Below are 16,601 nucleotides of genomic sequence, written 5' to 3' on the forward strand. Positions count from 1 at the left end.
TGGTGGGGGTAGGGGGGAGGCAGACTAAGAAGAAACCAGGATCTTCAGAGGCACCCTTAGGGTCTCAAACTCTAAGACAGGGTCTCACTCTGTTGCCCAGACTGGAATGCAGTGGCTGTATTGTACCTCACTGCAGCCTTGAACTCCTGGGCTCAAGGGATCCTCCTGCCTCAACCTCTTGAGCAGCTGGGACCACAGGCACCCACCACCATTCCCTGGCTTATTTTTTTATTTTTAATTTTTTGTGGAGACGGAGTCTCCCTATGTCGACCAGGCTGGTCTCAAACTCCCGGCCTCAAGGGATCCTCCCACCTTAACCTCCTGAGTAGCTGGGATTACAGGCATGAGCCACCACGCCTGGCTAATCTTTCTAATTTGTTTTATAGAGACAGGGTCTCATTATGTTGCCCAGGCTGGAGAGACACTCTTTGGTAAAGGGACTGATTTGTCACAAATCATGGAAGATAAAGGCTCATTATTTTGATTAGATATTCAAGAGGAAGGTGACTCCCAAGGGCTGGAGAGTTCAAGGACAGAGACTCTAAGGTACATGTAAAGGATGAGTTTTTAGGGAGAAAGCTAATAATTGTAGTAATTAAAAGTTGACAACCAACTCTTGAGAATAAAAATGGTAAGACTTAACATATTTTCAGATGTGCAAATGGGAAATGAGCTTTTTAGAATTAAATTTTCTCTAAAGCAATGATACTATACCAAAACTCACTGCAAGAACAAAATTCCCCTAAGTTATTGCTTTATTAAAGTTCAGTGTATACCCCTGAGGAAATCTACAATGGGATTATGGCTAAAATACCCATTTAGCCCTCATTTTCATTTCACATTAATGAGTAAGGCTATGAGATATATACTGTATAACTTGAAAAGATTTTGACTAGTCATTCTCAATTGTTTTAGTACATGTCAAGACACTATATGCAAATAAGAAATTGATTGACTTTTTGTCTAATCTCCTCTTAACCCAGAATCACCCAAGGCCTTTGACTTGGAGAGGATGAGTTAAATAGTGGGTAATTCACCCAATGTCCTTTTAAAGTGGGAAGCACAGTGGTTTCTAAAGCACAAAAAAGAGGGGGGCGGAGGGAGAAAAGAAAAACAGAGGAAACTGCATTTTCAGAGGTCAACATGTATACCGCATTGTTACTATGCAATCTTTAGGAAAGCTTTACATGTGATAGATCTTCATTTGGAAAGGTCTTTCAGATGAGGACATGAAAAGCTATTGAAGAGTCAGTGATTTCAGATTTCAAATTTAAGAAGACAGCTACACAGTTTTTCACATTTTCTGCTGAACACTTCACATTGTCTCCAAGACTCCTGGTCTCCTTGTTTCTCTGGTTTGACCCCTGCCCTGTTTAAGGCACTCGTAGTCAAGAAAGCTTTGCCCAAGCTCTGGCTTAAAATTTCTCTCCAAACTGAGCTCCTCAGAGCACCAAGTCCTCTTCCTCCATGTCAATATTCCCTAATATCCCACTTCCTCAATGTGGCAGCCAAGATTGGAGACAGGAGCAGGGGCTGCCCCCAGACAACATCGTGTAGCAAGGGTGTCTAAATGGCTTCCATTTGCCACCTCCTGCTCTACCCCAGGACATATGCACTGATTGTGAATTAGTATCCATAATGACTTAACTTCAGCTCCTACTTACTTGCTGAGAGCTCTCAGTAGGACTGTCTGCACCCACTGTGAGCTACCAGAGGTCTTTATATGGCTTTTTGCATAAGAGGGCTTAAGGTAGCTTTAACATGATTCCTTTTAACACTTAGATACTGAAAAACAAATAGGGATAGATATCACCTACAAGGTCATCCTCATGAGTGTACTTTGAGGTTTTTAAACCTATTATTCCTTTAATAAACAAATATTTTACGCACACTTCCTCTCACCTCCCCTGGTTAGAAATCACTGTATATTATTGGAATACTATAGTCTTGAAAACTAAAAGGCAACCTAAAAGCATCCAAATGACTTATCCACCACCATTCATGTCTTGGCTGCCTGCCTCCCACCGTCTCTTGGAATGCTGGTTTCCACTCTGCTTCCTGTTAGCCTCTCCAGAGGAATGGGGAAGAAAGCTGCTTACACAGTAAGGTAAAGGCAAAGGGCAGCCCATGTGGAAGACCCCTCTCCTTCACACTGTGCTCTCCGTATCCAGTGTGGAGCAGCTTCACAGACTTAATTGGCAATGTTCACTGTATCTTCTGAGTGGCCACGAAAAACAATGTTATACCATACGTATGAATAAACGCTACCAAAGGAAGCATTTACATTTTATCTATACTGAGCAAGTTAGGGAGAAGGAAAAATATCGACGGATTTGGAATGAGAGAACAGACCCTTTCATCTTAAAAAGAGGTCTTAGTGGCTTATAATATCAAAATATAGAACTAATTTTTACACAAAAAATGTCCATCTGTGAACAAACAATTTAAACCTCTCAAAAAGCTAAGAAAGACTTCCTGTTTCCTTAAACAGGAAGGATTTTTGAATCCATTATAATGGGTGCATTTCAAAACCCAATAAGCAATTAGATGGCACTATTTTCTAGATGAGCATTTTCCAGTACAAACATAGTACAAACCACATGTATAATGAAATTTTCCAGTAGCCACATTTTAAAAAGCAAAAAGAAGCAGGTAAAATTATTTTTAATAATTTAAGTAATCAATATAACCAAAACATCATTTCAATATGTAATCAATATACAAAGTGTTAGTAAGACATTTTGCTTTTCTCATACTAAACCTTGAAATTGGTACATATTTTACATTTGCAGCACATCTCAATGTGAACTTAATGGACCAGCCAAGGTCCCAGTACCCAGTAGCCACATGTAGCCAGAGGCTACCTATTAGACAGTACAATTTTAGGTGATTAAAACAGTAAGATAATATAGACTTCATAAAAATGCCCAATTCTTAGCTACAACTGTTAGCTACCTTAATTACACAAATATGTTGCTTTTGTTTAAAACAGACAGAAATAATGTTTCCTGAAATGGCCATTTTCCAAACTATAACATGCATTTGCATTGAGAATATTCAGCCTATCAGATTAATAAATGTGTAGTTTGTCAAACATAAGCATAACTTTTTAAGATGTTTTAAATGGATAAGAAACTGGAAAGCAAAAATATTGTTGAACATAAACAGAACTCATAAGATGTGTTAAGCACAAGATTAGCAGTTAATCAGTAGACCATGTGTGCTAAACATAGACAGAAGGAAGGATAAAAATATATCTAATAATCATGAGGCACCACTTGGGTACTAAATAGTCATAATGTAAAAAGTGTAGAAGAGACACTAGGTATTTGGGATATGCTAAAGATACACGAGTACTTAATATTCATGAGTCTTCATTTGGCCACCCACGAATGACACCCATTCGGGTCTCAGGTGATCTGACATTGAGTGCCCCAAGATTCAGACGGGAATCTTTCCCTCTTACTGCACCTCAACCAAGTGTGTTAACCGGCCCTTCTCTTCTCCTTTGCTTCTCACTGTGTGATTTCAATTAAGTTAAAAATATGATTCAAGCATTTTAATTGGGTCCATGAGCCCATCTGTTCTGTGTGTAGAACAGAACAACCTGCCTGGTAGTGTACCTGAGCGATTTTCCACACACCACAAGCTATGCTTACTCAGCCACCAAGGGATGGGAACGAACACCACCACTTCTGATGTCTGCTACACACAGACCCCAACTTAAAATGGTCTGACTTTACAGTGGCGCAAAAGCGATACACATTAAGTAGAGTACCCATACAACCATTCTATTTTTCACTTTCAGTACAGCATTCGATAAATTACATGAGCTATTTAACACTTTATCATGAAATAGGCTTTGCATTAGATGATTCTGCCCAGTGTGAGCTAATGTAAGTGTTCTGAGCACATAAGGTAGGCTAGGATAAGCTATGATGTTCAGTAGGTTAGGTGTGTTAAGTGTATTTTCGACCTATGATAATGTAGGATGGATTTATTGTGATGTAACTTAACCATAAGTTGAGGAGCATCTGTACTAAGGGAGTAAGAAAACAGCTGAAATGAATTTGAAATTATGGTATCACTGCCACTTTTTCAAGGAATAAATCAGTCTTCTTCCTGAAGTACTCTATAGCAGATAAAATACTGTTGGCATTAAATAAGTCAGAAAGATTTGTAACAATTTGAAAGCCTACATAAAAATAAATCCCAGCCAAAATTCCATAAGAAATCAATGACAGCATTTTTTTTTTTTTTTTGAGACGGAGTTTCCCTCTTTCACCCAGGCTGGAGTGCAACGGCGTGATCTTGCCTCACTGCAACCTCTGCCTCCTGGGTTCAAGCAATTCTCCTGCCTCAGCCTCCCAAGTAGCTAGGATTACAGGTGCCCACCACCAAACCCAGCTAATTTTTGTATTTTTAGTAGAGATGGGGTTTCACCATGTTGTCAGGCTGGTCTCGAACTCCTGACCTCAAGTGATCCATCAGCCTCAGCCTCCCAAAGTGCTGGGATCGCAGGCATAAACCACCATACCTGGCCCAGTGACAGCCTTATATAAAAAATAAATGTTGTGTCTTCTCGTATTTTCCCTTTTTCTTCCTAAACCCCTGCCTGGTTGAATGTGTGTGGTGCCTGAGTCCATGAGGGTGGTGTAGTGGTGGCTTACCTTCCCAGCAAGCTGTGGGACCCTGAATGAGATTCTTACCCCTCCCACGCCTCAGTTCTCAGGTGTGAAACTATAGTAACTACTTCATAAGATTGTTGTAAAGAATAAGTAATAGAAAGTTCTGGTATTTTAGTAAGCTCGTTCATCTATAAGAGCACAATTTAAAAATTAACATGTTATCTCCATTTATTGAGGTTTTTTTAATGTATGTCAATAAGGTTTAAATTTTTATCATAAATAAGCAATTAATGAATCAACACTAAATGTATTCTTCAGTATACCAGTTAGAACAGCACAAATTTAAGAAGAGATATGTGGCCAGGTACGGTGGCTCACACCTGTAATCCCAGCACTTTGGGAGGCCAATGGGGGCAGATCACTTGAGGTCAGGAGTTTGAGATGAGCCTGGCCAACATGGTGAAACCCCGTCTCTACCAAAAATATAAAAAAATTAGCCAGGTGGTGGTATGTGCCTGTAATCCCAGCCACTCGGGAGGCTGAGGCAGGAGAATCACTTGAACTCGGGAGGCAGAAGTTGTAGTGAGCCAAGATTTCGCTATTGTACTCCAGCCTGGGTGACAGAACAAGACTCCGTCTCAAAACAAATAATAATAATGAATTTTTTAAAAAAGAAGAGATATGTGGCTGTACCAAGTTTAGGCAAGACAAAGAAACCAGAATTCATACACTGGTGGTTTAAGTATAAATTGGTACATTCATTTTGGAAAACAATTTGGCAGTATTTTGGAAGTTAAACATAAACACAACCTACAATTCAGCAGTTCCATTTCTAAGTTTGTACCCTAGAGTAATGGTTGTCAAAGTGTGTTCTACAAAACTCTGGGGGCCCCTAGAGATATTTTTTGAGAGGTCTACCAGGTCAAAACTATTTTCATGATAATACTAGTACATTATTTGCTTTTTACATTGTGCTGACATTTGCACTGATGGTGCAAAAGCCATGGTGGGTAAAACTGCTGGTGCTTAGCGTGACCCAAGGCCATGGCACCAAACCACACTAGCAGTCATGTGGCCACCACCACCAAGCATTTGCAGCTAAAAAATAAACACCCAGTTTCACTTAACCATTTCACCCCAGTGAAATTGAAACTGAATTGATTTTACAAAATCTAGGGCCTGATTACATGTCTTTTTAATATTCTGTGTGACTAAATAGGAAGTACAGGGCACCTGTGTGTGCACAGTGATTATATTGAGGAAAATTCTCTGAGCAACTCTTTGAGCTGTGAACTGAACTAGGTTTTTTTTTTTTTAAACTAACTGTTTTTTCATTTTTTCATTTTAATCGAAAGAATGACTGGCATCTTTTTAAAAACCACCCAGCGAGCTCATCCCTTTAAAAAAAAAAAAAAAAATGGTGGCCAGGCACAGTGGCTCATGCCTGAAATCCCAGTACTTTGGGAGGAGGCCGAGACAGGTGGATCACCTGAGATCAAGAGTTCGAGATCAGCCTGATCAACATGGTGAAACCCCGTCTCTGTTAAAAACACAAAAATTAGCTGGGCATGGTGGCGTGCACCTGTAATGCCAGCTACTCAGGAGGCTGAGGCAGAAGAATTGCTTGAACCTGGGAAGCAGAGGTTGCAGTGAGTTGAGATCACGCCATTACACTCCAGCCTGGGCGAGAAGAGCAAAACTCTGTCTAAAAACAAAAACAAGCAAACAAACAAAAAAACCTGTCATATTTGTTGTAAATAATTTAAAAACTTGAGCTTTTTTTTTTTCTGGTTACCAACATGCAGAATTTGAGCTTTCAAGCAAAAATTAGAATTTTAGAAAACTTGCGACTGCTACTATGAAGGCTTCAAAATTCCCAAAGACTTAAAAGAGTTCTCTAATGAGATTGGAGGTGATGTTAATTAATGTAATATATTTTTGTATTGCTAAGGAAATGTGTCAACATTTAGAAGACTCACATAACTCAGTGAGCTATTATTTTTCAAATGACCAATGCATGAAAATCATGCTTGAGTATGAGATCCACTCAAAGAGCTATGGATTTTAATGTAACAGAATGCAAAACATTTATTGAAATGTTTCAGATTCTTCATTAGAATGAACCTTTAGGAAACAATCTCTTATCCAGTTTTGATGTAGTTTCAAAGAATATCCACAATTCTCTAAAAAGGTTATTAAGATGTTTCTCTCTTTCCAACTATATATCTGCATGAAGCTGGATTTTCTTCATATATGTCAGCCAAAACAACCAATTGCAGCAGACCCAATGCAGAAGTGGATATGAGAATCTGGCCATCTTCTATTAAGACAGACATTCGAAAGATTTGCTAAAATATAAAACAATAGCACTCTTCTCATTTTTTGTTTTGAGAAATATCTCTTCATTAAAATGTTATTTCTGATCACATGCAATTTTTGTTTGTAATGAATTAATGAATATTTTAACAATCATTCACTGTTAGTTTTCCATACAGCAAGTGTTGACAGATGTAACCCACATAAACAAAAGTCCTTTTGTCAATAATTTTAAAGAGCATCAAAGAGTCCTGGGAGGCCAGGCGTGGCAGCTCATACCTATAATCTCAGCAGTTTGCTAGGCCTAGGCAGGCAGATCACTTGACCCCCGGAGCTTGAGACAAGCCTGGGCAACATGGTGATAACCTGTCTTTACAAAAAATAAAAAAATTAGCCAGGCATGGTGGCAGCTATACTCCCAGCTACTCAGGAGGCTTAGGTGGGAGAATCCCTTGAGCCACAGAGGTGAAGGTTGCAGAGTGCCAAGATCGAGCCGCTGCACTCCAGCCTGGATGCAGAGCAAGACTCTGTCTCAATAATAATAATAATAATAATAATAATAATGTCCTGAGAACAAAAAGTTTAAGAACTGCTGCCCTCTGCACAGGAGTTCTGCAAGTTTGGCCAGACCTACACTGGTTGGAGGAACAAGAAAATAGAGCTAAACCCAATAACTACCAATAGGAGAACAGATGAGTAAATGCTGGCATACTCATTCCATAGATGAGGTTAAAAAAAGGAAGGAACTCAGGTATACTCATCAACATGGATAGACTTTTGGAAGATAATATTGATATTTTGGAAAACAGGTTGCAGAAAAATACTTAGTGTGATTCTATTTATATAAAAGTTAAAGGTATGTAAAATTGAATAATATATTAATTAATAACAGACCTGAAGTAAACCATAAAGAAAAGCAAAGCCCAGGCGCGGTGGCTCACGCCTGTAATCCCAACACTTTGGGAGGCCGAGGCGGGTGGATCACGAGGTCAGGAGATCGAGACCATCCTGGCTAACACAGCGAAACCCCATGTCTACTAAAAATACAAAAAATGAGGTGGGCGTGGTGGCACGCTCCTGTAGTCCCAGCTACTCGGGACGCTGACGCAGAAGAATCGCTTGAACCCAAGAGGCAGAGGTTGCAGTGAGCTGAGATGGCGCCACTGCACTCCAGCCTGGCAACAGACAGTGGTTACTGGAAAGATGAGGGAGGGGCAGGGATTACAGAGGGGCCAGGGAGCCTGGGAGGGCCTAACATGAGCTTTTCCTTAAACAGGTGGGGATGGAGGGAAGTGTCCAGGTGTTCATTTGGTGATGATGAGGACTACAGTATTATTTATATCTTTATATATGCAAATGTGTTTTAGTAGGTATTAAATATTTGATAAACAAAAATGTTTAAGGTTCAAAAGCAAAGAGAGACACAGAGAGACACAGACCTCATGCTGGTGAAGGGATTGTGTTGGCTCCTAGCACTTTGGCTACATCATTAGCAAGGCAGAAAACACTAGTGTCTTCTGCTTGGCTCCCTTGTCAGCAGACATCCTGGCCTCTTGTTTTGCTGACCAAGTGAGAGGGGTCGGGTCGTGCTCCATGAATGAGGTTGAACCCGCGGAGAGGAAAAGCAAACCCATCTGACTGATTACCCCGCACGCTGTGCGCAAGCGCCTGTGGGGGCTCCTGCCCTCGGTCGGCTCTGTGCGTTTGAGAAAACAAATATTAGAACAGTCGTAAACACTATCGGTCTCTTCCGACAGAGAAGGCGATCCCATGGGTGCTGCAGAAGGAGGGGCAGAGCCAAGGTGCGCCCTACAGACCGCCCTGCCGCGTCGGAGACGCGCGCAGTGAGGATAGACTGAGGCAGGCTCAGCCTCGGGGGTCCGCCACGGCTGCGGCAGTTTGTGCAGAATCCGAAATAAAATGGTTGCCTTACAGCTTTCATCTGTGTTAAGGCCACAACAGTTTCTGGGCTGAAAACCTTTTCCACAAACTCATCAAAGGATCCTTCCCCGCACATCCTACCAGGCAAATTTTCGGGACTTCTGGGCTCGGGGCCACACCAGCAAGGCGCTTGCCGTCCTCCCTCTCTCTCTCATCAAGGCAGGGGGAAGGAAAGGAGACCCTCAGAGAAGACGAGGCCAAAGGCTGATCTGGGAAGGCTAGGGTAGCCCCCAATTGCCTAGGCGGCAGCGCAGCTGCTGGGGACGCAGCTCCCACCCGGCCTCCCCTCCGCAGAGCTGGGACCGTCCCCCCACCCCCCATCCTCGCTCTGTGGGCGCCGCCTGCACTCTCTGCAGCGCGAGGCTCTGCACGGTGTGGGGCTGGGGCCTTTCGCTCCCCTTGGCTGGCTCTCTCCTCCTTTGTCATTTACCTTTGTTTGCTGTGTATGTCTGGTTCAAAGGGCACGCCTACCGAGCTGGATAGAGAAAAGGAAGAATCAGAAAGAGAAAGCGCTCAGCGCGTGTTGCTTAGCAGCACAGACTCAAAACAGGACAAAGCAATTAGAGAAAATTATCACGGGCGGAAGGGGCGGATCGGTCCCCTGAGATCTTCAGATCATCCAGACAGATTACCCATTGGAAATGGGCTAGAGACACACAGAAAGGGGAGGGAATAAAACGGCTGCTGGAAACACAGCACTGGATTCTGGGGCTATATGAAAAAAGAACATAGCTTTATCTCCCGGTGAAACTCAGATTTTCCGCCCAGGACGCTCACATTTCTTCTGCGCTGGAAGTGCCAGCTGGTATTGATGATGTTGTCTGTTTGGTTATACTTCAATCCAAAAACTGGCGGGGACATTAGGCACTAATGGATGGGATGTATTTAAAACATCTACAGCTTATGATGTGCTGAGCTCTATCCTAAGGCCATATCTCACACATTCCTAAAACAGCCTACCAGTTAGGTACTCTTGTTATCACCATTTTACGGAAACAGAAACAGTGGCACAGAGAGGTCAAGTTGCTTGTCTAAGGCCTCAGAGATGGTGAGCGAGGGGCAGAGCCAGGACTTGTGCCCATGCCCTCTGTCTCCCTAGCCCAGCCTCTGACCACACCACAGAGTGTGGTGATGCAGGTGAGGGGGAGGGCGGGAAGATGGTCCTCTCTCGGCAAATGCTGGCCACCTGCAGGGCTGTGAGTCACAGGACTTTAGGGATATTAAGCTGTCTGAAGAGGCCCAGGATCTCAGGGCTCACTTTTGTGCATGCTCCTGAGGGTTTCTGAGTGGGTACAGTGAGGAATCCCTCACACAAAGCAAGTGAAGCACATCTAGCTGAGCCTCCCTCCCTTGGCTACCCAGAAAGACCCTGGTCCTGAGCGTGCAGAATGTTTTGTATTCCAGCTGCTGTGACCTGGGAAGGACTGCTGGCCCCATCCTGGCCTTTTGAGCACAGCCATCCCACTCACCCAGATCCCACAGCAGCCTCCAGGGCCCATGCCCCACCCCAGGTGTCCCCTTTCTCCTCCCTAATTCTCAGTCTCTTGGCCTCAAAAGCTGAATTTCCTGGACATGTTTCCCTAACACTTTAAAGACCCATTTAGATACCACTTCCTGGCTTTATGATTTCTGTTATCCCCTATGCCCACTCCCCTGCAAAGACACACACACCAGCTTTACCTAATCCCTTGATTATTGTGGCACCTTGTCCATATCCCGGCCCTCCCCACCACTGCCCTGGGGTCATCTGTGCTCACTAAAGGAGTGAATGAGACAACCTCAAAGATACCAGAGATGCCCCATAAACACTCTACAGCACTGAGGATGGGTGTGGTGGGCTGTATTTTATTTTGTTGTTAGAAATTATTTCATGTGCTGACTCATAATTTGTCTCTGTGAGTTGTTTGCTTATGAAGTAGAGCATTAGCTAAGAATCTCAAGCCAGAACAAGTGATTCGGCCAAGAACCTGCCATCTTTACCTCTGCCTTCGTCTGTCCTCATGTCTTTCACAGGAAAATCTGACGGGAACAGGAACATGACTCAGCCAGACCATTTCTTACATTGGTTTGCCCCAGTTTTCTATCTGTGCTGCTCACAATTTTTCTTCCTCTACTGTAAAGATTGACTTAACAATTCAAATGATGTTTATCTTCAATGTACCTTTGAAAATTGTAAGAAAGTGCTGCTTTCCACTCAGCTTTCAACTTGTCCGGATGTGCACATAAAAGCAAGAAAGCAAGAGCACAGAGTGTCATGCCATTGTCTCTCTCACTGAAAGGAATTGCAGAGGCTTCACTTGTGGGTCAAAGTTCCAGAACAAAACAAACCTGCTATTGGAAATGACATTTCACAATGTCCACCCACAAATCAGTGACCAAAACAAGGCCACGATATTCACTTCCAGAAACCCATTTGCATTAATGGAAATTTTAAAAAGAATTCTTTTGTGTTTTTTCACCTAAATTAGCATAGCAATGGTAATTGCTGAGGGGTATTCAAAAAGCGGATATTGGCAGGTAACTTGGAAAACAACCACTCCTTTTGAAAATTTAGGGCAAGAGGAAAGTATGGACAATTACAGGCCGGTGAGTGCTTCAAGGCAATGGCTCCCAAACTGGATTCTAACTTGAATTGTACAGCACAATTTTGGAGTGCCTTCTCATCCTGGGAAGCCTCTCTCTTGTAGGGAGATGACCCAACAGAATTTGGTCCTGGTTACTGGAGTAAGTGAGCACTGACTATGCATCAGGACCTGTAATAAGCGCCTAACTAAAATACACGATCTCATTTCATCTTCCTATCAAAGCTGCCAAATAGGCACTATTAACACCATTTTATAGATGGAAAAACTGAACCTCCAAAAAGGGTTTAGCAGTATGAACCACGGCTCCAATGTAAATCACCACCCTTTATCAGGAGGCATCCCACCAGACCCTGGCACTGCCTCCCAGGCCCTCCTTGCGTGCACTCTTGAAGAAATCAAGCAACTCATTCCCTACCTCTTGACTACTTTTTTAAAAGGCTGATTTAACCCCAAAGTGCCTCTTACTTTTCGTCGCTCAAACTCCCTGCTATGCCATAGCTGAATTTGTCCATTCTTCTCCAGAGCCCAAGGGCCTTGGGGCACCGAAAGAGCTCAGCTCAGCCTCCGCTCACTATCACCCAGGAGCCCATGTGCCTGCAAGGGTACTACCTCCATTCGGACCTTTCTGTGGTTCTGCAAGCGACGTGCCCAGAATCCTGGAATCCGTCCTCCCTTCACTGAAACCTCAGGAGGCGGCCATTCTTTCCTTGGCCTTTCTTTTTTTAAGGCTTTTCTCTGATCTCAAAATTAATTAATTCTCACTGAGAAAAATTGCACAATACAGAAATGTATAGACAGGAAATTAAAATCAGTCCTGATCCAACCTGCCAGAGACCAATGTTGTTGAACACGCTTTACCAAGGCCTCGCCAGGGCCTGTTTACTGTCCACTCCACGTGCACATTGTTCACACACACACTGAGCATCTACTGCTTACCAGACACCGCGTGAGGAGCCGGGTGCAGGGAAGTGACTCTGGCCTCCTCTGATTTGCCGTGGGGAGGCCACAAGGCAAGCAAAGAGCCACAATAAAAACCTCATAAACAGTCATCAAGTTACTGAAGGAAGGGCGTGAGACATTGCTGCGAACAAGAAGAACGAGGGAATACCAGTTAGATGCGGGTCAGAGAAGGCCTCTGGGAGGAGGAAGCAGACTCCGAGGAGTCCAGCGCTGAGGCCAGGGTGCCTGGCAGCCGATTCCAGGGGAGACGTGAGAGGCGCGGGCCACAGCGTGGAAGGAAGCTCTTCAGCCTTGAAGAAAGCGCCAGGGCCAGGTCCGCCAGCCCAAAGTCGCTTCTCAGCCGAGGAGGCTTCCTGGGGGAGGACAGGCAGGGAGTGGCCCGCACGGAGCCCAGATTCAGAAGGTTCCTGGCCAGCGTGAGGAACAGGAGAGAAACCCGGCAGGAGAAAGGGGTGGGTGTGGCCACAAAGAGGCCACATCCCAGATATATTTTGCTGGTAAAATTTCACGGAATGTAGATGTGTAGAAAGAGGGAAACGTGAGCTCCAATACTTGTTCAGCCTTGGTTTAAATCAAGCTTGTCCAACTCTCGGCCTGAGGGCCACTTGTGGCCCAGGATGGCTTTGAATGTGGCCCAACACAGATTTGTAAACTTTCTTAAAACATTATGAGATATTTTTGTGATTTTTTTTAAAGCTCATCAGCTATCATTAGTGTTAGTGTATTTTATGGGTGGCCCAAGACAATTCTTCTTCCAATGTGATCCAGGAAAGCCAAAAGAGTGGACACCCCTTGTTTAAATCATCATTAAAACCCAACGCCACAAGCTCTGAGAGCAATTACGGTGGAGCTTTATAACTCTGAGAGGGTGCAAAGCACTGACCTACCCATTAAAGAAAAGAGGTAACCTGGGAGAACATGAGAAGAGCCTTTGAAGACACTAAAAATTGTTCGAAGAGCCAAATCCAGCAAAGATTGTTTGAAGTCATGTGTATTTTGTATTTTCCACCATGAAATGGAGTGATTATTTACAATCAATACCATTGTGAGTTTATACTGTAGTCAAAATGGTTTTTGTAAAACCCTTGATCTTGAGACTATAATATCTGTTCTACTTGTTTGTGAGAAATTTTATGTATTTATTATATAGGGTTATTACAACTTAAAATTACTATGTAACTGAGTCCAAACTCATTCTGCTCACTGCACCAGCCAAAAATTGAGAGACAAAAGTTAAAGCAAGGAAGGCAACTTTATTTTGACATGCCAGCAAACTGAGAAGATGGTGACCAATGTCCTAAAGTAACATCTGAAGTCAGTACAATTTCAGGGTCTTCTTATGTTATAGGCAGGGGGAAGAGGAGGAAATTGGGATTGCAAGGTAGTCGATGACTGCAGACATCTGGGCTCCAGGGACGGTCCGAGGAGGCTGGGAAGTTTTTTGTCCTTGGTCAGGTCATAGTGCGCCCATAAATCTTCAACAGAACATTGTTAGTCGTTTACATACTTCCCCTTTAATCCCAGAGTTAGCTTCAAAAACTATGTAATTGCTGTTTCTGTATTTTATCTCAGTGCTCTTCAATTATCCTAGCCTACGTGCAGGGATGAGTAAAAGCTCCTTAAACAAAAATGGAATTAGTTATGTTCATTATTTTGCTGTTTCACTGTGACACCTGTGAAACATGCAGTACTTAATTCAACTTTGACTTTACTGGCCTTGTTTTAGTTGACCCAAATCACAGTATGAACATGTATAGATTCTCTTAAAGTTATGAAAACCCATTTGTGAGGTTTCTTTCTTCCTAGCATAGGATTCATAAGTAAAAGTAACTAGTAATCATAGCACATACAAATTTTAAATACAATGTATTATTGTACTTAAGATTTTAAAGTAAATTATGATCTTAGTAGACCCAAATTTTAAATACAATGCAGAAACTTGTTATTTCTACAAATATACATATACAAGCACATATCAATTCACCTAATCAAAATTATAATTTATTTTATGCTTTTTTTACTTAAAATATCTTGAAAAGTTGTCTTGTATAATTAAGAATTCTTAAACAAATTGATTTCCAATGTCAGCATAGTAGCCTTAAATATAAATATGTCTGACTGATGTATTAATTATCTCATTAATCATTTAGAGTTTTTTTTCCAATCTATATTGGACTAGCTATTCCCTGAATAGTTACATGAATCTCTGTGAGCATCACTTAGGATTTAATTAAACTAGACTCCTATAAATGGAGTGACAAAATTAGAAGGTTTATTTTTAAAGATCTTGAAACTTATTGCTATATTGCCTTTTAAAACAGGATCATCTTACATATTCTGGATATTACACCTTTGTCAGATGCATTGTTTACAAATTTTTCTCTCATTCTGTGGGTTGTCTCTTCACTCTTGATTATTTTGTTTGCTGTACAGAAGTTTTTAGTGTGATGTAGTCCCATTTGTCGATGTTTGCTTTTATTGCTTGTGCTTTTGAGGTCTTATCCAAAGCATCCTTGCCCAGTCCAATGTCATAAAGCATTTTCCCTGTGTTGTTTTCTAGTAGTTTTATAGATTTGGGTCTTACATTTAAGTCTTTAACTCATTTTGAGTTGATTTTTGTATATGGTAAGAGATAGGATCCTAGTTTCATTCTTTTTCATGTGGCTATTCTATTTTCCCAGCACCATTTATTGAAGAGACTATCCTTTCTCAATGTGCATTCTTGGCACCTTTGTCAAAAATCAGTTGGCTATAGATGCATGGGTTTATTTCTGAGTTCTCTATTCTGTTCCCTTGTTCTATGTGTCTAATTTTATGCCAATATCATACTGTTTTGGTAATTATAGCTTTGTAGTATATTTTGAAGTCAGGTAGTGTGATCACTACAGCTTTGTGTCTTTATTTATCAAAAGAAAACATACAAATGGCCAACAGGTATATGGAAAAATGCTCAGCATCACTAATCATCAGGGAAATGCTAAACGAAACCACAAGGCACTATCACCTCACTCCAGTTAGAACGGCCATTATCAAAAAGACAAAAGATAACAAGTGTTGGTGAGGATGTGGAGAAAAGGGAACCTTTGCATACTGTTAGTGGGAATGCAAATTAGCCTTTTTGGGAAACCACATGGAGGTTCCTCAAAAATTAAAAATAGAACTACAATATGATCCAGCAATCCCACTTCTAGGTATATATCCAAAGGAAATAAAATCAGTACTATCTGACTAAGAGTTATCTGCACTCTCATGTTTATTGCAGCACTATTCACAATAGCCAAGATTTGGAATCAACCTAAGTGTCCTTCTACAGATGAATGGATTAAGAAAATGCAGGACATATACACAATGGGATACTATTCAGCCTTAAGAAAGAATGAAATCCTGTCATTTGTGACAGCATGGATAAACCTGGAGAACATTATGTTAAGTGAAATAAACCAGGCACAGAAAGACAAATAGCACATCTTCTCACTCATACGTGGAATCTAAAAAAGTTGATCTTACAGAAGTAGTGAATAGAACAGTTGTTGCCAGACACTGGCTGGAGTGGTGGGGGGTGAGAGGTTGGTCAATGGGTACAAAGTTACAATTAGGAGGAATAAGCTCTGGTGTCCTATTGTACAATAGGGTGAAAATAGTCAAAATAAGGTATTGTATACCTCAAGATATCTAGAAGAAAGGATTTTTTAAGTTCCCACCACAAAGAAATGATGTTTGTGGTGATATGTATGCTAATTATCCTTTGATTATTATGCAATCAAATATACGATGTGATAATTACACAATGTAGACATGTATCAAAACATCACACTGTACCCCTAAATATGTACAATTATGTGTCAATTAAAAATTTAAAAAATTATTTCAAAATAAAATATATATTTAAAAATTTAATTAAAAATTTAAAAATCAGAAAGCATTAAACATTTTTTATACACAGGGTCACCAATTAACCTTACCCTACCCCACCCCACCCCCACAGTCATGAGCATCAGCTCATCTTGCCCTTGCCTTCTCCTCCATCCTCCAAGCTGCTGGTGCTTCCCTTCCATCCCCTTGATGCTGTTCTGGAGACAATGAGTGAGTCTCCCAAGACCTGATCGTTTAAAAGTGTGTAGCACCTACCCCCTATTCCTGCTCCCTCCATGTGATGTGGCTGTTCACCTTC

General features: G+C 41.8%; 1 long non-coding RNA gene across 1 annotated transcript; it reads right to left on the reverse strand.

The window, feature by feature from the left end:
- Nucleotides 1-2,648: 2,648 nt before the first annotated feature.
- Nucleotides 2,649-9,418, reverse strand: LOC104007604 (uncharacterized). Its single transcript, XR_681867.4, has 3 exons — nt 9,316-9,418; nt 8,384-8,640; nt 2,649-6,976 (listed from the first exon to the last, which is right to left on the reverse strand). It is a non-coding gene; the product is annotated as an uncharacterized LOC104007604 (long non-coding RNA).
- Between the last annotated feature and the right edge of the window lie 7,183 nt (nt 9,419-16,601).

This window comes from Pan troglodytes, chromosome 7, assembly GCF_028858775.2.
Source record: "Pan troglodytes isolate AG18354 chromosome 7, NHGRI_mPanTro3-v2.0_pri, whole genome shotgun sequence".
In the NCBI taxonomy this organism is placed as follows: Eukaryota; Metazoa; Chordata; class Mammalia; order Primates; family Hominidae; genus Pan; species Pan troglodytes.